The sequence below is a fragment of the Helianthus annuus genome, chromosome 1, assembly GCF_002127325.2.
Source record: "Helianthus annuus cultivar XRQ/B chromosome 1, HanXRQr2.0-SUNRISE, whole genome shotgun sequence".
NCBI lineage: Eukaryota > Viridiplantae > Streptophyta > Magnoliopsida > Asterales > Asteraceae > Helianthus > Helianthus annuus.
This window is the reverse complement of record NC_035433.2, coordinates 143,791,038-143,814,511: the sequence shown is the minus strand read 5'-3', so window position 1 is coordinate 143,814,511 and position 23,474 is coordinate 143,791,038. Positions and strand designations below refer to the sequence as shown.

General features: G+C 38.8%; 1 pseudogene; it reads right to left on the bottom strand.

The window, feature by feature from the left end:
• Positions 1 to 6,091: 6,091 nt before the first annotated feature.
• On the bottom strand, positions 6,092 to 10,396 carry LOC110883331 (annotated as a pseudogene).
• Positions 10,397 to 23,474: the final 13,078 nt, after the last annotated feature.

Below are 23,474 nucleotides of genomic sequence, written 5' to 3'. Positions count from 1 at the left end.
GGGTACATCACTGGAGAAGGAAGTATCTCCAATGGCATCGTGTGCTTTGATAAGATCAATTATGTGAAGCAAATTGATCACAATCTTCTCAGTGTGTCGCAAATCTGCGATAAAAAGTTCTCAGTGATTTTTGATGATGCTGGCTGTTATGTGCTGAAGCCTGGTTTCAAAATTCCACAAGAATGGGTTCTCTTATCGGCTCCGAGAGTTAATGATCTTTATATTCTCGACATGAGCCAGGCGATTACAACATCTGCACAAGTTACTTGTTTTGTCTCAAAAGCCACAGAAAAGGAGTCTATATCTTGGCACAGAAGAATGGGACACATTCACTTGAGAAAAATGAACCATTTGGTGAAAAATAATCTTGTGAATGGTGTGCCTGTGAGAAGTTTTCATCTACAAGATATCTGTGTCTCGTGCCAAAAAGGGAAGCAAACAAAGAAGTCTCACCCTTTGAAGAAAATCAACACTGTTAGCATGCCTCTCGAACGTCTTCATATGGACCTTTTTGGACCTATGAAGCACAAGACAACTTTTGGTGATGCTTATTGTTTAGTAGTCACTGATGACTACTCTAGATTTTCTTGGGTATCTTTTATGGCACACAAGAGTGAAACTCCTGGCATCCTCAAGGATCTTCTTACAATGTTGGAGAATCTCTATACATTGAAAGTGAAAAGGATCCGAAGCGACAATGGAACTGAATTCAAGAATCAAGTTATGGATGAGTTTTGTACTTCTAAAGGCATTCTTCATGAGTACAGTTCTCGTTATACTCCACAACAAAATGGTGTCGCTGAGAGGAAGAATCGAACTATTATTGAAACTGCAAGAACAATGTTAGTAGAGTCGGAACTCCCTATTCAATTCTGGGGAGAGGCTGTATCGGCTGCTTGCTACACGTTGAACAGAGTTCTTACAGTTAAGAGACATGGCAAGACTTGTTTCGAACTCCTTCAGAGAAGGAAACCGGATCTTTCTTACCTTGAACCGTTTGGTGCTCCTTGTACTATGATCGAGCCGGATGGAAAGTTTGGTGCAAGAGCTATCGAGGGTTTCTTCCTTGGATATGCAACTCCGAATTTTCGTGTTTGGAATCTAGCTACTAAAAAGATTGAGCTATGGAGCGAAGTTAGGGTTCAAAGGTACACGAGTCCTGTTAGGGCTCCGGGTGATCCGTGGATGTTCGATTATGATGGGCTATTTGACTCCTTTAATCTGCCAACCTTTGACGAAGAATCAGCAGCTGCTCGGATGCTGTTGGAAAGTGACAACGCTGCTGTCTCGCCATTGGTTAGACCTATTGTTGTTGACCCTCAAGCTTCTACGTCAGTCAATAACATGGTTCAAAATGAGGTTTATGAAGATGCTGCTGATTATAATGACTCTTCTGAAGATGATGAATATCATGATGCAGCCGAAGGATCTTCAGCTCCAGCTGCTCCTGTTCAAGGTGCCTCTGGGGATACACCTCATACGCAGAATATAGATACTGCTGAAGGGAATGCATCCACTTCTAACCACATTCCTGGTGTGGAGTTGGTTGTTGATCTTAATCTGAACAATTTGGGTATCAATGCTCGTGTGCCAGATAATCCTGAAATGCGGATTCACGATACCCATCCCCAGCAGAATATCATAGGAGATGTCCATCGCGGTGTGCAGACGCGTAATCAGCTGAGAAACAACCGGAATGCTGGTTTGTATTCAGCTATAAGAGAGTCTGGTCAACAAAATGACTGGTCCTTCGCGTGTTATGTGTCACAAGAAGAACCAAAGTCGTGGAAAGAAGCATTGAAAGACTGTGCTTGGGTTGAGGCCATGCAGGAAGAATTACAGCAATATCACAAGCTGGGTGTTTGGAAGCTTGTTGAAAAGCCTGAGAATTACAAGAAGATTGGCACTCGATGGGTCTTCAAATGCAAGAAAGACGACCGTGGAGTGGTTATTCGAAACAAAGCTCGTTTAGTCGTTCAAGGTTTTCGTCAGATAGAGGGGATCGACTACAACGAAGTCTATGCACCAGTTGCACGTCTGGAAGCTATTCGGATCTTTCTGGCTTATGCCTCATTCAAAGGATTCAAGGTTTACCAGATGGATGTCAAAAGTGCATTTCTACATGGTGTGGTTGAAGAAGAGGTATATGTCGAACAGCCTCCAGGTTTTGAAGATCCTGTTCATCCCGATCGGGTTTGGTTGCTCAACAAAGCTCTCTATGGTCTTCATCAAGCGCCACGAGCTTGGTATGCAACCTTATCTACATATCTGCTGGAGAACGGTTTTCGAAGAGGTCTTATCGATTGTACTCTCTTCATCAAAGAACAAGATGGGGATCTTCTTCTGGTTCAGGTATATGTTGATGATATTATTTTTGGTTCTACTAATGATGTTTTGTGTAGGAATTTCGAGCGCATCATGCAGGATAAATTCGAGATGAGTGCTATGGGGGAAATGAATTTCTTTTTGGGCCTACAAGTGCAACAAACGGAGTCTGGGATATTCATCCATCAGACTAAATATGTTGGAGACATCTTGAGCCGGTTCCAGATGTCCGATGCAACGCCCATTGGTACCCCATTGCCAACTAATCACGGAATAACTCCTGACGTAAAGGGTGAACCTGTTAGCCCTTCATACTATCGCGCGATGATCGGATCCCTTATGTACCTCACAGCATCAAGGCCAGATATAATGTACCCAACATGCCTGCTTGCCAGATATCAAGTCAACCCGAAGGCCTCACATCTTGCAGCTGTCAAAAGGATTTTTCGTTATTTGAAGGCTTATCCAGACACCGGTCTGTGGTATCCTAGGGATAATAACTTTGACTTGGTCGCATTCAGTGATTCTGATTTTGGCGGATGTAAAATCGACGGCAAATCCACAACGGCTGGATGTCAGTTTTTAGGAAATCGCCTAGTCACCTGGCAGTGCAAGAAGCAGACGTGTGTCGCTACATCAACATGCGAAGCTGAATACATTGCTGCCTCAAGTTGTTGTTCACAAGTTCTTTGGATCCAACAACAATTGCGGGACTACGGTTTTGAATTCCTAACTACTCCTATTTACGTTGATAATTCTGCTGCTTTAGATATCACTAGAAATCCTGTGCAGCATTCAAAGACCAAACACATCGAAATCAAATATCACTTCATACGTGATTGCTTTGAGAAAAGGCTAATCGATGTTGTTAAGGTCCACACCGATGACCAACGTGCCGACTTATTTACCAAAGCTTTTGACAAATCTAGATTTGACTTCTTATTATTGGTAAATGGCATTAAGGTCAAGCAAGAGTAAACCAACATCGGAAAATCATTTTTGTAAATATCTTTGTGTGTTTTTAAATTTATCTTAGTTTGTTGATTTTAGGGGGAGTAAATCCAAAAATCGGAAAATACAAAAACATCGAAAAATTTCAAAAACACAAAAACAATAGAAAATCAAAAATGAGTTTCCTGGAGAGCAAAAGAGAAAATGATAGTACATCAGTGGTCTATCCAAACCTCTTTATACCTTAAATGCAAAACGATAAGCAGCTCTATATAAGATGTATCGGTAGGCTCACAATCATTTTAAAGTGTGCAGGGTGATATAAATCTTAATCGACTGAAGACCAGGTGGGAACCATTCATTGGCATATGGTCTTAGTACCGAAATTTCGTTTGATAGATTGCCGAGGTTCTGAGATATTCGGTCTTTATGCTGCTTATCATCTGGGTATCATGGTTGTATCTTTTACCGAAAAATAACGGGGACGCAAGTCTAGATCTTCCATGATACTATACATACGTGTACATATTGCATACTGCATTCGACCTCAATAAGTGATAAACAATCACATGTCCAAAACAAATAAGTGATAAAATATCACATTTATCCGGGTGTCAAGTTCGTCTCTCTGCTGTACGGAAGTACTGACCTGTTCACGGACTTGCACCTGTGCCCTCATGCATATGAAAATCAAGTTCCTCATCAATAAGTGATTATATCACAAAGGACTTGTTTTCAAATCAAAATAAGTGAGTATCTCACAATTTATACGGTCAAACAGATGATAATCGGTATACTCACCGGTAAGATGAACTCTCGTGCATACCTTGATACGGGAATGTGTCGTGATGTGGATGAACACCGGTTGGTAAGTATAAACCATACATTAACGTATCCTCTAAACATGATTACATCTGATAAGTTGAGCTTAAGTGGACAACAATACCGATAATTGTTATAGGATGCTTATCTTAATGTTAACTAACTGAACAACAAGAGTGTTTTGGCATGACCGTACACTGATATGATTCTCTTACCCTCGAAACTCACAAAAAGAATGTTTGTATATATTTATTTATTTACTGCTTAATCTTTATTGTTTTTCTTTTAAACAGTTTCGTCGTTTGGTGCATATCAGCACGACATTAGCGGTGATGTCGTTTGATAACACTCAAAGGATTTTAAATTGTTGTCTTTTTATTTCAAAAACACACCTGAAATCTGTGTTTTAATATAAACTTTATAAAAGCCAAAAAGATTTTATTTCTACTTTATTTTCGATCGTACGATGTTGGAGCTCAAGTCTTCGTTGCCTGAAACCTGAACGAAAACCAAACTGACTAAATCTTCATAAACGGTCGAAATTTGCATGTTTTGAAAGTTAGAATTTAAAATTTGAAAAATTTATTAAACTTTCAAACTGTCGGACGGTGCTTGATTGTGACATGGTCATTCGTGTGTCATTTGCTTATACTATGTTCCAAGCAGTTGTTCTCATTACGCGTTTAGATTTCTTGCATGTGCAGATTCTAAAGGCTAGGAGAACATGGTCGATGACAAGCTTTGGAATGAAGACACGACGAGAAGGCACTCAAAAGATGAAGATGATCGAGTTGCCGCTGGCTATCATCAACACCACAAGGATCTCACTTCATAAAGTTAAAGTATTTCACGAGCATAACTCAAGGGGGAGCTTATGTTAAGGGGGAGTTTGTTAACACACTGCCTACATGATACGGGTAGTTTGTTGATACACTCTCTGCTTTCAAGACGTGAAGACTTTGAAGATCCTCCGACCATGAAGACTTGAAAGGACATCAGAGTTTTGGAAACTCGAAGACCAAAGACTGTCGAAGTTCGAGACAAGTCTACATCTATAGAAGATAAAGACAAGATAAAGACAAAGCTACAGCCAAGGGGGAGTTTGTTGGTGCACTTGTGTCTGTACTTTGTCTGTATTCGGTCTGTATGTAAACGATGTTTCCAAATCAGTGTGTAAGTTGACCAAGTCAACTATCCTCCTAGTTTGACTTGGACAACATGATGTTTATCTGAATCGAAGGATAGCCTCGAAGGATACGCATCATCCTTCGAGGTGCTCGAAAGATATGGTTCGACCATGGTTCGACCATTAGGCATCGAAGGATGATCCTTCGATGTCCATGCTGATCTTTCGGACACATTGTCATCGACAGATGATCCTTCGGACCATCTGTCGAATCCTTCGGACAGACCTGTTATGTATGGGTATAAATACCCATGCAGTGTGTTAGTGTTAGTAAGATGCACATTTGGAGAGTTAGAGAAACTCTGCTGGAAAACACACACACACACACACTTTAGAGAGTTTGCAAACAGATTGTAAATCTTGTGCTTGTAACCGTAAACCTTCATACGTATTAATACAGTGGTGTTAATCGGTGAACTTTGTGTGTTCTTGTGTTTGTTCTTGCTTCATCCCGGTTTGCCTAATAGCTTGGATTCCGCACTCGCTAGTGGGTTAGTATAACAAGGTTTAGGTTTGTTCTCGATCCTCCGAGAAAAGGGACCTACAGGAATGAGACCACGTTTCATAAATCGCTAACCATGGTTAAGAAATAATGAAACACAATTAAATGTGACGAGTTCAATAGCACGAATTACACGACACATTTAATACGCTTAAATATAAGTGATTCAATAACAGGAATGAGACGACATGTTTCATAAATCACTAACCATGGTTAAGAAATAAGGAAACACAGGTAACACGATAAAATAACATGAACGCATTACCATATGTTTTAATTATTAATATTAATTTCAAACCCTAAAGGATAATGCTAAATATAACAGTTCTATTGTATTATGTTAACAATGTTTTAACTAACTTTGGCCAAGAAGAAGTGCTTTTGGGATTGCATCACTGTTCCCTTCAGCATAAGGGAACATGTGGCCCGCACCCGTGAGCTCGTGGTACTTTATCCATGGAAGTTGTTGGGCTATATACCGTTGCAGTGTCACGGGCACAAGAATATCTTCATCACCCTGCCATATATGAACGGACCCTTCGTTTTCTGTAAACGGGTTCTCAATTTCTGTTGGATCAAATTCCCATGTACCGAATCCGATATTTAAGTCACGGTGGATAGATTCATATTCTCCTTGTTGTCTTACTTGTTCCTTCATAAACAAAAAAAAAGAGAAACAATAGATTCACATTTTTCAAACAGTAGGTCAAACGGGTCAAACAAAAAAATAACAGAAGTAATAACATATAGCGCGTAAACATTTTTATTATAGTTAATGCATTCATATTTGGCGCGTGCACACACAATTACCCATTTTGATCCGTTACAAAAAAGATAGTACCCATTAACATACAAGTGGATCAGTTGTAATTATTTATTTTATCTCTACCATGTCAAACGGGTCAAAAGTGGCCAATGATGTATTTTTAAAGCTTAAGACCTCAAAAATCATAATTATTTGAGTTAATTAATCAAAATATATAATTATTATATCTGATACCAAACTTTTATATGAAAATTATTTTTTTGAAGAAAATCTGGTTTGGCGCCCCCTTCGTTACACATAGGGGTATTCATCGAATTGAATAAAGAATTTTTGAATTACTCAAATCGAGTTGTTCGAATAATTTTTTTTCTGGAATTCGAATTCGATTAAAAGCTGGTCAATTTGATTCGAATTCGTATCTGGATTAAAACTTCAATTCGAAATCAATTTGTCTTCAGTTAAAAATTTGAATTCGAATCGAATTCGGATAAACTCTTTTTGATTAAATTCATTTAAAATATTAAATTTATAGATTAGTTTATACTATAGCCCAAATTTAAGTTATATGTGTATTATATATAATTATAATAAATAAATATGTAAAATTTGAATTCGAACTTGAATTTTGAATCAAATTTAAAATTCGTATTCAGTTTGTATTTGATTTACTGGACTCAAATTTGAATTGAATCGAATTCGAATTCTTGATAATCGAATAGAATTGAGACAAATTTCGAATTTTCCGAATTGAATTTCGAACACCCCTAGTTACACATTTTGACCCTCTACCAAAACCCGACCATTTTGCCAAAACGATAAACACAATGGTACATCAAAAAATGCATTTTAAGTACCTCAACGCCTGCTCTGCCAGCTGTAAATATCGGCTTGAGTTCTCTATCTTGGCGAGGATAGAATATCAGGGCTGTGAGCAATAACGGTTAAACTTGGAAACCATTTTTGCGTGTTCCACCAGTACGTCAATGATGGGGAACGGTGAGCGACCCGCAGACTCCATTGATCTTGAAGAAACTGCTTCGAAAATGCCTGTTGAGATAAGTTTGATGGCAAGCAGGGCCATCAGTAGTTAACTACTGGAGCTATAAGAGTCGCTCCTGCTAGCCCTGTTTTCATCACATATACATATGACAACTACAACTAGAAAAACATAAAACATAAATTAAACTCAAATTTCGATCTAAGTTGCATCAAACTGAATATTTCAAATAAAATTGAAATTGTCAAAAAAAAAAAAAATCTATATGATTACAGTCCCTGAATTTTGGCCAGTTTTGCGACTTTCGTCCAAAGGTTTGTTTTTCTGCATCTGAATCCAAAAGATTTCAAACGTTGCCATTTTCATCCGGCTTGTCAGGGGTATTTCTGTCTTTTTTGCTAACTTAAAGGGCAATTCAGTCTTTTTCACTTTATGTAAAAAGACCGAATAGGCAAATACCCCTAAAAAAGACCGAATAGGCGAATACCCCTGAAAAAGACCACATTGCCCTTTAAGTTAACAAAAAAGATGGAAATACCCCTGACGTAACAGAGAAAAATGGATGGAGTTAACGGGCCAGATGAAAATGACGATTTTAAACTTTTTGGATCCAGATGCGGAAAAACAAACCTTTGGACGAAAGTCGCAAAACTGGCCAAACATCAGGGACGAAAATAGCATTTTACTCTTACATAAATTATACAACTTTAAAAAGAAAAAAGATGCAAAGAACGGATACTCCAAACTTATAATACTATAAAAGAGAAACATTAATGATACATTAGAATGCTAACACACACACATACCTGTGAGGAATGTACTTCAAATAAGACCAAATCACTTGTCCGCCCATAGAAAACCCGACCACATAAAATTTGGATCCGAGTTCCAGTTGATCAGCAAGCTCTTCTGTATCTAAAGCCAAACTCTTTAACGTCCGTTTAGGATCCGGATCACTCTCTCCATAACCCGGTCGATCAAATGAAACAATATAAATCCCCAAATCTTCAATTAAAGCCTGCAAAAGTCAACCAAGTATTTACTATTTAGTCAACCTTAGTACCGAAACTATTAAATTATCAACAACATACGGAAGAAGAAACCATACGGGGGATGCTGAGGTGGCAATGACAGCATAATGCTTGACAGAGTCGAACCCATGAGCAAAAATTAGTTTGTACTTTGCTGATTCTTTAGGGACACGGACACCATATTCTTTATAGGATAAATATCTTCCGTCACGAAGCTTGATTCTTGGTGTTGTAATGGGAAGCCCGTCTGGAGGCCCGACTTTCTTCGGGGCGGGTGGACAAGCGGCTTGATAAGCCCATGATAAAAACCCGGTGAAGAACACCAGTAGAAAGAAAATCCCTGAAATGTTTCAAGTACAACATATTGCAAACGAATTCAAGACGTGTGACTATAGGGAGTGTTTGGATGTGAATTATGAAACCAAACTGAATAAATAATAATCACATAGTCAGATAGATGGTCATAATCAGAAAAACATAATCATAAAGAAAAAAAAAAATAACTACAGTATTGGACTCAAATATAATCATAAAAAAAATCACATAGTCAGATAGGGTCATTAAATTTCTTGGACTCAACAACTACAATATTGGACCAAAGCAACTAGTTTGCCAACCAGTGGGCCCAAGCCCCAAAAACCAGCCTCTGTGACCCAAGACCAAATTAACTGAATAAACCAAATCGTTTGTATATAAGCCAAAATTTTGGTTATGGGTCGAAAATGGCCCATGTTCAAACATTATTATTTTTAACTGAGCTAATTCATGTTCCCTTTAATGGCAATGAATTCATGTTCACATGAGACATAATTAACATACTTTGCGAGTTGCTTAGTGAAAAGCTTCCGAATATAATAAACAAAATTAAAACAATCATCACCGACCAGTGCCGACAAAGTGAAATGACGCATATGACCCAAATGTCACGCATATGACCTCAGTTTTATTCTCTTGAGTAGATCCTAGACTTCAGTCTCAATCAGAATGGGCCGGATGAAAAGAAAAAGGTGATTCACACGGTATTCCGTATGATGCTGTGGAGGGTGTGGCTTAGTAGGAATGATAAGGTGTTCAAAGGGATCAACACATTACACTCTAAAATGTTTCAGGATATCAAGGAGAATACTCTTTGGTGGATGCTTAAGAGGTCCAAGATCACGGGAGTTGATGTTATAACCTGGTCTGCTTTTTCCGGTTTGGATTTTGGATAGTCTGGTATGTGGTTTGGCGTATAGTTTTTGCTTGTGTAATATTGTATATTGTTTGGTGGATGGTCTCTGTCCAGCTCCTGCTAGGTGAAGACCTTGTTTTGGTAGAATAAAATGTTGTGTTTGGTTGTTCAAAAAAAAAATAAAAATTGGTGATGATCTTGCACCAATATTTTCTTTACAGCTGGCAGAGCAGCTGTTGAGGTATTTGTCTTTTTGTTTGGGTAAAGGAAACAGTTCCTGAAAAAGTTTCACTAATTAAGTGTAAGTTGTTGGTTAACATCCCATGCCACATCACCTTTATAGGGCGCCAAACACCACGCTACAGACGCCAAGGGCTCTCTCGTGAGTAGGGATGTTCTTCGGGTAATTTTTTTTGGGTTTTGGGTTTTTCAGGTCGGATTGTTCGTGTTTTTCGTTGGGAAAAAGTGACCCGATAACCGACCCATTTAAGGTTCGGGTTGGTCAGGTTTGGGTTATTCGGGTTCGGGTTAATTTAAATACACAACACCCCCACCACACACCTTCTTCATCTTCATCTTCCCACCGCCGTCTCTACCGTCGGTATCATCTCCGGCAACGACCACACCACCAGCACCACCGCCCATGTGAGGTCGTTGTCTCCACTTGAGGTCGTCGGAAAAACAAGTCGAATCTGAAACCTGCAACTACAACAACCTGAAAATTGAATCTGAACCAGGTGAAGGTCACCGACTGGTCTGATTTGGCCTGATTTTGCATGTTTCAGTTTCATTTTGGACCGATTTTGCTCCGATCCAGGTTCAATTTGGCCTGATTTTGTTTACACATTAGCTGAGTATCCACATACGTTTACGTGATTTAGGTATTCAAATTGAGCATGTAGGTTTTTGTTTTTACTGTGAAAAGATTAAATCTTTGTGGGTGACTTGATGATATCCATGGCTCTACTACAGATTTGGGTTTTTTTAGGAGGTGGTAGTTGATTTTAGGGTTGTGTTGACGGAGAAAGGGTGGTGATGGAGGGTGGTGGTTTTCTGTAGTGGTGGCAAGTGGTGGTTTTAAGAGGAGGTGGCAAGTGGCGGTTTCAATAGGTGGTGGGCAGTGGTGGTTTTAGGATGAAGAAGTGGAAGGTGGGTCCCACCTTTTTTATTTCTTTTATTGATTTAATTATCTTTTTTATTACTAAGGGTAATTTTGTCATTTCACACCCACTTAACTGAGAAAACTAACCTTCATCCGCTTTGGGGACTATTCGAGTAACAACTTGTCAAACCACAGGGACTAAGGGTGTAATTTTGAAAAGTTTGGGACTAAAGGTGAAATTTCACCAAACCACAGGGACCATCGGTGCATTTTACTCTTTTTTTATGTTATCGAATCTTGTATAAAATTAAAAAAAGAAAAAAATGCCCGGATAGTCCCTATGGTTTCGCCTTTTTCACCTATAGTCCCCAACTTTCTAAAACTACCTGAATAGTCCTCAAGTTTTCATTTTTTGTTCCCGGATAGTCTCTGGGTCTAACTTCAGTTACTTTTCTCTGTTAAAATGATGTGAAATGACAAAAATACCCTTTCCTTAAAAGGCCAAACCATAGGGACTATCCGAGCATCTTCTTCATTTTTATTTATAAAACCCCACCACCACACTTCATCTTCAACCTCCACCCACCATCACCCTCTTCCACCCTCCACCATCACCGCCACAATCTACTGCTGTCGGTGTCTACTGTATGGGCGGTGCTGCTGCTGTCGGTTTCTACTGCTGTAGATTCAAAACCCGTTCTCACGGCGGCGGTGGAGGAAACAGCGGCGTAGACGGCCGAGGAGGAGGTTGAGGACGGTGCTGCTGGAGATGAAATCTCCACCGTTGATGTGATAGCTGAAAAAGATAACGAGTTAATTGCAGGAGAGGAAGATATTAACAACGGGGAGAATAATAATAATATTAATGTAAGTGATGAGACAGAGACTGTGAAAATGGAGGAAGAAGTGATGACAGATGTTAAGAGTGATACACAGATGGAAAATGTTGGGATTGAACCCTAGCAGAGGAACAGATAATATAAAGCCAAAACCAGATCCCATCAGTGGACTCTTAATAAACAGCAGTTTACTCTAATCTCTCCCCTTGACAGTGGTTATCTAACTACTGATGATCTTAAGTGCTGCTTAACTACAACAACTGATGAACCAAACTCTGATGACTACCTAACAACTGGTGAAGACAAACTCTGCTGCTCTATCTACTGCTGTTACCTAAGTGCTGCTGAAGACTCAAGCCCTGCCCTCTCAAAGACTGATCACCTTTGAAGAAAGCACTAAAGACTCAACATCTGTTCTAAGGCTACAACAGTGGAACGTGAAGCAGTAGTTTTCTTTATGTTTTGTATGTTAGTGATTATCAGATGTTACATAGCAGTAGGTTGTATAGAACAGTGCTTATAGTTTGTTAGGTCGTTAGATGTCACTATCATGGTGACGTCAGCTGAAGTATATCAGTAGTTTGGTTTGCCTATAAGTATGACAGTACTCTGTACTGTTACACTTGATCGTTTTGAGTGAGTTCCTCTCCTCAATTCATCCTTTCATCTTGTGCAACCAACTCTGGTGTATCAGGCTGAGGGGGAGTTTAGATTGTAAGCTTTTACTGTAATCTTTTGCTTTGTATTTCAATCATTCAATTCAATGAAAAGCAATTGTTTATCAATCTCTACTTTCCTTTGTTTGTGTTTATAAAGTTTGCTACTCATTTCCGCTGCATTTACATAGTTTTATGCAAACAAACACAATCATGACAGCCTCAGATCCTAACAATTGGTATCAGAGCTTGGACAGTCAAATTCGATCTAACAATCAATTTGACATAACAGTTCAGCTCAGAATTCATTGATACTAAGGTTGGTTGCATTCAGTTGAAAAACAGAGAACGAGTAAATCATGGTCAAAATGATTATACAAAAACTCTGTAGATCAACCAAGATGTCATATGACACACAAATCTCACACAACAAATGTTTTCATACATATGTCACTCATAGTTTTCAAATCTGAAAAATATCTGATAAATTATGGGTTCGTTCATTGTTTTTAATATTGATTTCATTTGTTGTTTTGATATTTGTGATGTTTTAATAAATCTAAAGTATGTACCTCAGATCAGCAAAACTCGTGTTCATCTATAACACCTTGTTTACAGCTGATATTGAAAAGAGGGAGAAAAACTTTAGTCAAAATTTCTCATGTGTTCAAAGGCATGTTGAGTGCCTTCAAAAGGACCAAATCAACCTTGTCTAACACATTTTGAGAAAAATAAAATATCAAAAATGTCCCAATCATAAGTAATGTGAGATCTGTAATAAAACATGGTCAAAATGTTCAGATCTCTGAAAACATTGCTTCAAAGTGATTTTGGATAATGCATGCTCAAAATAAATTCTCCTTGTGAGTATTTCTGAGCATGTAAATAAACAGGGTAAAAAGGGAAAGTGAACAGATCTCAAAGTGTGGCTATCTCAAAACTTTTGAAATCAAAAGAAAAGAGTATCAGCATAAAACACTTTTGAGGTTAAAATTAGATCATCAGTGGTATTCATGTAACTGTGTGCATTCAACGATTCTGAAATTGTTCTGGAAACAATGGCATACCCAGTGATTATGCTTAAAAGAAATTTACAATCAACTAACAAGAAAATGAACCAGACAATGTTCAGAAAACTTTGAGAATAATTTGATCATTTACTTGAAAAATTGTCAGATCCTTTTTGACTATCTTCAAAACATCCTTTATTTTTTTTAGGGTGTTTTCCTTTTAATAAAACCAGATGCATTTTATTTTCTATAAAATGTATTTTGAACTTTTACTCTTTTTTAATAGTGAAAATTCATCTCTGGTCAGGATGTAATTTCCTTATTTTTGTGTGAAATTCCTATCCTTAAAACTAGTCAAAAAGAAATGACTCACACATTAAGGTCATGTTAAGCTCAAAGTTTAGATTTGTCACAGATCAGAAATTGATTGTAAATTTATTTTTGATCTACTAAGACACTCATGTTCTAGTAATTAGACATAAAATGAGTTGTTCTAAAGTAGAGCAAGTCTTCATCATCTATCATCTGGGATGCTAAACCACTGTCTGAAAAATAGACAGATGGCAAAAATCCTGATCAAAATTTCAAAGAATCACTGCTGACAACTTAATCTTGATATAATACATCTAAAATGTATTTTGTTAAGAATAGCATTTTTGGTACTCAACAGATGTTAGATAAGATATTGTGTTTCCACAATGACTAAAATCAATATCTACATCTAAACCAACAGATGCTAAAATTATTTGTCAAAAGTCAAAACACTGCTGCACAAATAGTTGTTAAACATATGATTTTCACTTTTATCCACTGCTGTCTCTAAAATGCTGTTGTGCCTTAAACATCTGCTCTCTAAAGTCTCTCCACTGTTAAAGTGTCAACCTCTGCTCTTCAAAAACACTGATGTTTAAAATCATTGTTTTATCCACTGTTATATCCACTGTTTCATTTTATTACCGTTGTAACTACTGCTGCTTGCTTCATCAGTAGTTGTCAAAACAACTGTCTTCCATCATTTTCCATCTCATCAGATGTTTTGATTATTGCCTTTCAAAGAATTTCCATGAGGCAGCAGTGGGGAATTTTCCGCAACTCACCAGAGGCCCCGAAAACAAAGAGAAGATGTGTACAACTTTAAGCGAATCATTCAAACCAACTCTTCCGCCTCTCAGGTCCCCCGACTGATTCTACCATAGAGGCCAACGATAGACAATAACTCCCCCCGAGTGTCTCACTTGATTATTAGTTACTGAGGGGTTAGAAATATATCTTCGCTTAACAGAAAGAGAATAAGCGTTCATTTGATCTTGATCCTTGTGGATCGAACAGGGGCCTAGACTAGATCTCTAGGGCTCCCCTAATAATATCCATAAATGACTTGTTTTTGGTAAGAGATGAATATTACCATATGTAAATTCAGGTAGTGATCCTGTTACTGTCAAAAAATATGCTAGACGCGCTCAATTGGGGGAAATTTTTGAATTAGATTGTGCTACTTTGAAATCTGATGGTGTTTTTCGTAGCAGTCCAAGGGGTTGGTTTACTTTTGGACATGCTTCATTTGCTTTGCTCTTCTTCTTCGGACACAATTGGCATGGTTCTCGAACCTTGTTTAGAGATGTTTTCGCTGGTATTGACCCAGATTTGGATGCTCAAGTAGAATTTGGAGCATTCCAAAAACTTGGAGATCCAACTACAAGAAGACAAGCAATCAACCCTCAAAAAACCAACGAGTCAAGCGACCGAAGCCCCGGTGACCCCCCTTTTCTTTTCGTAGGATTTTGCTTACTATACCTGATGCTGTAGCATTCAAAGAGAAGATGTGTACAAACGAGATATGCAGCAACAAGAAGAAGGAAAAGGATTGCATAGAGGAACTCCCGAACATTTGTCAGATGTGTCGATATCAATGGTGACTCATTATTTCGATGAATCATTTCTTCGGACAGAAGAAGATTATGGAAACACTTACTCGAAATCTCACTTATCAGATTCCATTGTGGAAGACAGAATTTTTTCTGAAGAATTCGCCATGATATATCTGATCCATGCATAATATCATGAAAAATGGATACAAATTTTTGGCTGCTACTTAGTATCGGCAATAGGTAATTAGACATAAAATGAGTTGTTCTAAAGTAGAGCAAGTCTTCATCATCTATCATCTGGGATGCTAAACCACTGTCTGAAAAATAGACAGATGGCAAAAATCCTGATCAAAATTTCAAAGAATCACTGCTGACAACTTAATCTTGATATAATACATCTAAATGTATTTTGTTAAGAATAGCATTTTTGGTACTCAACAGATGTTAGATAAGATATTGTGTTTCCACAAAGACTAAAATCAATATCTACATCTAAACCAACAGATGCTAAAATTATTTGTCAAAAGTCAAAACACTGCTGCACAAACAGTTGTTAAACATATGATTTTCACTTTTATCCACTGCTGTCTCTAAAATGTTGTTGTGCCTTAAACATCTGCTCTCTAAAGTCTGTCTACTGTTAAAGTGTCAACCTCTGCTCTTCAAAAACACTGATGTTTAAAATCATTGTTTTATCCACTGTTATATCCACTGTTTCATTTTATTACCGTTGTAACTACTGCTGCTTGCTTCATCAGTAGTTGTCAAAACAACTGTCTTCCATCATTTTCCATCTCATCAGATGTTTGACACGTGGTCAGTTTTTAGCCTTCATATCAAAATAACCGCTGCCACATCAGCAATCACTTTTTCCCTAAATAAAACCCTGATTAAATCCAAACAGGGGATTACACTGTCGAATTGAATCCCAAACATTCTCTTCACAAAAACAGTTTCCCTCTCATAACTCCAAAAAATCTTCTTCGATATTCATCATCAAAAATGACGAAGCCAAAATCGAAACCAAAATCAAAACCTTCATCTTCTTCCTCCAAAGCAGCAAAAGCCACTAAAATGGCCGCTGAAACCACGGAGTTACGCTACAAAGCTCCGCACAACTATGTGGGTATCCTCACAAAATCCACCGATAACCACACTTTCGACTCCATCCTTGACATTCTCTCTGCATCAAAGTACAAAACTTTGATAACAGTAGATGCACCCATTTACCTAGATACCCAGAGAGAGTTCTGGAAAAATGCCACCCTTGAAAAACAAGGAGATATCATCGCCGCCATCAACTCCTCGATACAGGGTAAGAAGGTAAAAATTTCTCCGAAATCCATCTCTGAAATCTTTAAACTCGATGATTTGAATGGAAAAACCTATTTTACAAAAGACGAGTTGATAAAGGATTTCATGAACAGGGGTTATGCAGAACAACCAAAGGTAGATAACCTACAAAAGGGTTACTTCCCTTCTGCACCCAGGTTTTTATTTCACACACTGCTCATGTGTGTTTCGAATAAGACAACGTCCTTTAATGAGATACCAACGAAAATCCAATGCCTGGGGTATGCAATTTTGAATGATAAAAATTATAACTACTCCCAGGAAATATTTGATGACTTGGTAAGAAACGTTGATAATAAAGCTTTTCTGCTCTTTCCGAGATTTCTAAGCTATATTTTTGAACAAACATTTGTAGAGAAAGATGCAGAACTGCCCAAACAAGGTGTCTCATTCAAAATAAACTTTTTAACAAAAGAAACCTTTTCAAGAATGTTGGCACCAATAAAACTAAAAACAAAAGAGGCTGAGCAGGTTTTAAAAACTGCTGATGTTCCTCAAGAAACCACTGCTGAGCCCATTGCTCCAGGTGATCAAAGTAGCACATCCACTGCTTTGAAACCAACACCTGCCACCAAAAAGACCAAAAGAAAAACAACCAGAAAACCCACCAAACCCAAACCAAAGGCAACTCTGGAAGATGAGATCCCAGAGCAACTGCCAGTGACAACACAAAAGTCACCAGAAACCACTGCTGCTACTTCCTCACAGCAGTTGGAAGAAAGATCTCAACCCCAGCCTAAAACTCCTCCTGCATCCTCACAAAAGGGTCAGGTTGTAAGCACAGGGACACCACATTATGAAGCTCTGTATCCACTCGGATCTATCTTCCACAGTCCTGATCCCAAGGACATGTCTCTTTCTACCCCCACACCCTCACCAATAATATTACCACAAACAATAATGCCCCTGTTGCATGCAGTTGATATGGCTCAGACACAAACCAGTTCCTCTCAATCACCTATTACTGAGAGTATACCTCCACAAGAGACTGGGTCTGATGTGCATACCTCTGCTATCCCAGCAACAGTTGAGGAGGTTACACCCCTTGAGTTACAAGTAACTCTTGGTGGTAGTTCAAGTGGAGCAGCAACTACAACTGATGGATCAACAGGTCTTCAGTTGGACAGTTGTTTCATTACTAAGACTCCCTTGAAGGCAATTTCTTCCATGGCAACATCGGTAACCACCAGTGAGTTAAATATAACTACTGGTACCATCAAAGGTTTATCGGTTGCTGAAGAAAGAAGTCCCCAGTACCAAGAACAAGGGGCATCATTGGATGATTTTTGGGATTCACTTCCTAAGTCAAACATTGATATAACCACTGCTGGTGGGGATTCAGATGATCCTGTTAAATCAGGTGATGATTCAAGATATAATGAATTGACGGCCAGAGTTGAAAATCTGGAATCTTTCAGTTGAAGAAATAAAAGATATGGTGCAGCAGCTGTTACAAGCTCAAAAAGCCCAATCATCTGCTCCTCCTGCTCAAGCACCTGCTCCACAAGCACTTGCTGCAAATGAGCTATGGAACATCTTTCAACCATTGCTTGAACAACAGCAACAAATGGCTACTAAAAAGCATGAACTTCAAGTGCAATGCTGACCAACTTGGTTGAATCTCGGTTCAAAGATACACAAGCTGATATCAAGGCTATAAAGGCCAGCATTCAACAGAATGCTCAAAGAGAGAAAGCTCCATCTGCCATTCTCTTCATGGATACACCTCTGGCAGATAATGCCAAAAAGGGGGAGAAAGAAAGGTTGAAAAAGAAAGGCATAGAAGATGGGATGTATGTTGAACTAGAAAAACCCAAAACAGCTGATACATCAGCAGTTACAAAAACTGCTGCAAGTAGCCAAACAGCTGCCACATCATCAACACACACACCTTCAACACACACCACCTCACCACACACCATCACAACTACTGTTCCACTACCACCAGTGTCTACAACACAAAAACCCTCATCAAAACCAAAAACCACTAAACCACCATCATCCAAACCTACACCACTAATGCCTCCTGCCATAAAGCAGAAGACAGCAGATGTTACAACATCTGCTGTAGTGACAACAGTGATTGAAGCACCAGTTGTTTCAACCACTGTTAGTCAATCACTATCCATTGCCATCCAATCACAAACCACTGATCCACCCAAAACATCATCAGTCTCTTCTTCAAAAAGGAGAAGGGTCTTCATTCCTGATGATGATGAGTCACCACCACCCTCACCACCTGCTCAAAAGCAGAAGACAACAACTGATACATCAGTAGTTGTAATGGCAACAGCAGTTGAGACACCAGTTGTTTCAACCACTGTTAGCCAGTCATCCACAACTGCCCTAATTCTTCCTATGTCTCTTCCCATATCACAATCACAGCACCTCAAAAGAAAAAGAAAGCCAATCACTGTTGATGAAGCTAGCCATGATCCTAATGCTGCTAAATATCCACTTGAACTTGAAGCCATCAAAGATGAGATGGGGCAGTTTCATACAGAAACAGACCCATCAAAAAGAAGATTCTCCTCACTCATCGGCTATATGGTTCCTGAAGACATGGATGAGTATCTCAGATTAAAGGCAAGGCAAGCTAAGGCTAGAACCAAAATTGATTGCAAAAATGAGGGACTGAATGAAGAAGGCTTTGCTCAAAGATTGGAGTTCTACCTCACAAAGGTAAAGCAGATGGAAGAATTTGCACAAGAGCTAGAAAGAGAAAAGGCTGATCAAAAGAAGAAACTTAGAGAACAGCTTCTAGCCTACATCATGAAAGAAAAATTCTACCCTGCTGAAGAACAACAGTTTGAGGAATGGCCTTTAGTAGCCTTAAAGCATGAGGCAGAGAGGATTCAGAAGGTGAAGAATGATCCTTCAAAAAGGAAAACTGCTCCAAACTGGAGTAAGTACAAAAGACTCATTGCTGACCTCACTGCTGAATATAAAAGGAAGAAAAGGGAGTTGGTGGATGCTGAAATAGGCACTGCTGAAGCCATAGCAAAATGGTCTAGGCAGCAAACTGATGAAGCATATGAAAGACTTGAAAAGCAGAGGATGAAAAACTCTAATTTTCCCAAAAAGTCTGATTACAAAAAGCTTCAAGAACAAGTTAAACTTTTCGAAACACAGATCAGCACAGCAGAAAACTTTGTAACAAAGTTAAGAGAAGAAAAGAAGGAAATGCTATCTGCTGGAGTAGATAAGGACAAAGAAGCTGAACTGATTGAAGAAGCTATGAAGAAAATAGCTTCAGACAAAGAAAAATTGGCAAAACTACAATCCCTTGCTAAAAAGGTCAAAGTAGTAAGCCAAAAGTCATCAGCAAACCTCACAAAGAGTGAGCTGATTGACAAAGAAGTTGAAGCAGACATAGCTGATGCCAACAAGATAATTGACCAAGCATTCATACGAGTGTCTGAAGCTCAAGATGCTGCTCTTCACTTCTTCAGGCCAACCTCTTCAATTTCATGAGATAATAAAACTCTCCCAAGAAACCCATTGAGTTCAAAAATACTAAAGTGGATGTCTGATCAAAAGACCCACGTATTGACTCTGCTCAGATTCAATGGCGAAGTGAAGCATATATCAAGGAATCAGGCACTAGGCCTAAGTGCTGAAGATCTACAGGATCTCCTTGAGCTTACACTGTGCAGGGATGAGGATGATACAAGTTCCAAGGATTTTGAAAAAGAATTTAAAAGAAAAGCAAAGGAACTTCTGATGAAGAATAAAGGTCCTGAATAAGGAAGGGTTTTGGCATTATCTGTTCCAGGGGGAGATTGTTGGGATTGAACCCTAGCAGAGGAACAGATAATGTAAAGCCAAAACCGGATCCCATCAGTGGACTCTTAATAAACAGCAGTTTACTCTAATCTCTCCCCTTGACAGTGGTTATCTAACTACTGATGATCTTAAGTGCTGCTTAACTACAACAACTGATGAACCAAACTCTGATGACTACCTAACAACTTGTGAAGACAAACTCTGCTGCTCTATCTACTGCTGTTACCTAAGTGCTGCTGAAGACTCAAGCCCTGCCCTCTCAAAGACTGATCACCTTTGAAGAAAGCACTAAAGACTCAACATCTGTTCTAAGGCTACAACAGTGGAATGTGAAGCAGTAGTTTTCTTTATGTTTTGTATGTTAGTGATTATCAGATGTTACATAGCAGTAGGTTGTATAGAACAGTGCTTATAGTTTGTTAGGTCGTTAGATGTCACTATGATGGTGACGTCAGCTGAAGTATATCAGTAGTTTGGTTTGCCTATAAGTATGATAGTACTCTGTACTGTTACACTTGATCGTTTTGAGTGAGTTCCTCTCCTCAATTCATCCTTTCATCTTGTGCAACCAACTCTGGTGTATCAGGCTGAGGGGGAGTTTAGATTGTAAGCTTTTACTGTAATCTTTTGCTTTGTATTTCAATCATTTAATTCAATGAAAAGCAATTGTTTATCAATCTCTACTTTCCTTTGTTTGTGTTTATAAAGTTTGCTACTCATTTCCGCTGCATTTACATAGTTTTATGCAAACAAACACAATCATGACAGCCTCAAATCCTAACAGAAAATGTTGAAACTGTGCAAGGAGATGAAATAACTGAAGGTCAGGATGATGTTGATGTGGAGAAACCTGTTGGTGTTACGAAAGTTGACGACGAAGGAGAACCGGTGGAGGCAGATGAGGATAAGTTGGTGGATACGGATATGGAGAGTGATGAAGAGAAAGCAGGGGCGGAATCACCGGAGCAGTCTGTTAAAACCCGGGGGTGCCGGGGGAAGAAACGGAAAAGAGGAGGGAAGACGCCACAGGCTACTTCGAAATCTAGTGGTGGAGGGCGGAAGACGGTTGAGGAGGAGGATGTTTGCTTCATGTGTTATGATGGTGGAGACCTTGTGATATGTGATAAGCGGTGAGTGTTCGGATTAATGATCGGTTCGGGTTTACGTTAACTGGAGTTTTGTTACTGGTTTTGACTTTGTTGTTTTGTGATTGCAGTAATTGCCCTAAAGCTTATCATCCAGCTTGCATTAACCGGGAAGAGGCTTTCTTTCAAACTAAGGGTCGATGGAATTGTGGTGAGTTATTTCTCCATCCTTTTAATACATTTAGTTCCTTTTGCAATCTACAGCAGTAGACACCGACAGCAGCAGCACCGCCCATACAGTAGACACCGACAGCAGTAGATTGTGGCGGTGATGGTGGAGGGTGGAAGAGGGTGATGGTGGGTGGAGGTTGAAGATGAAGTGCGGTGGTGAGGTTTTATAAATAAAAATGAAGAAGATGCTCGGATAGTCCCTATGGTTTGGCCTTTCAAGGAAAGGGTATTTTTGTCATTTCACATCATTTTAACAGAGAAAAGTAACTGAAGTTAGACCCAGGGACTATCCGGGAACAAAAAATGAAAACTTGGGGACTATTCAGGTAGTTTTAGAAAGTTGGGGACTATAGGTGAAAAAAGGCGAAACCACAGGGACTATCCGGGCATTTTTCTCTTAAAAAAATTATGATAATGAAAAAAATGATGAGACAACTCAATTAGGCTTGAGTTGACTCGAACATTTTAGAAGCCGAGTTCGAGCTCGACTTTTTAGCTCAATAAAATAAATGAGCCAAGCCGAGATGGCTCGTTTAAGTTCGAGCTAGAACCAGAGACCAACTTGGTTTGGCTCGGCTAGCGAGGCTCGATTATAGCCCTAAGCCCGACTGGAATACTCAAAACCCGAATCACCCGGGCATATATCTTTCATAGTGAAGTTTGGATGAGTTGTACTTATGTTCGAGAGCGAAATGAGGTATTTATTTGGATGAGTTATACTTGTATTCCATATTGATATGAATGTCATTTCCGACATAAACTACATTGTATATATCACGATGTATCTAATGCCGTGTATCAATTGATTTTTTGGTGCTGAAATGAGAATAAATATGTAACCGTAAAATTTTTTTTTTTCAAAATCATGGTCACAACAAAAAAAAAATTAAATGTAATTTATTTTTGTGGTTGTATATGTAGTATTGTTGATATCTATATAAGATGTTGGTTGGAGGTGTAGAATGGTAGACTATTATACTATTGGGGTACTACTAAACATTTCATAACATACTGTCTAAATGATAACCTTCCTTTGTTGTAATTAAAATTAAAATTATTGGTTTAACTACATTTCTAAGCAGACACAAAGAATATTTTTCATTAAACATATTGTTCACGACCAAACGTGGTAGAGGTAAGGTTGTCTACATCTTACGGGGTAGCCTCTCTATTCCTATCGAGTCAGGGGGTCTTACTGGAAGCAGCCTCTCTATTCACGACCAAACAATTTTTTTCATTAAACTACTAACGAGCTGGGGGTCTCACTGGAAGCAGCCTCTTTATTCCTACGGGGTAGAGGTAAGGCTGTCTATATCTTACCCTCCTTAGACCCTATCTTAGCTTTGCTATTGAAGGGATTTACTGAGTATGATGGTGATGATGTTCACGACCAAACGTCCCTGCATTAATTGAATCTTCGTTACTAACTATTTAACACTTCCTTTATACAACTCGCGTGACACACGTGTTTTCCAATTTAGAAGGGTCGGGTCAATTTCAAGTTGAGCCTGCGAACCCATTTAGCTTAGTTGGTCGTGTTCAGGTCAACCCGCAAATATTCGGGTTGTGTTCGGGTTCATGTGATTGACCCGTTAACCAGCAAAAACACAATTATCTAGTGGTGTACTAGCTTTGTATATTGTGTGTTTGCTGGTCCCTGGCTTCTATCTGGTTTACTTTTTTTTGTTGGAACAGCTAAAATCAACACGTTAAAATAATGGCCCATGTTAACCCAAAACTAGGCATGTGGGTCGGTTTTGCCAGGCCTACTACAATGTATTGGACGGTTTTTA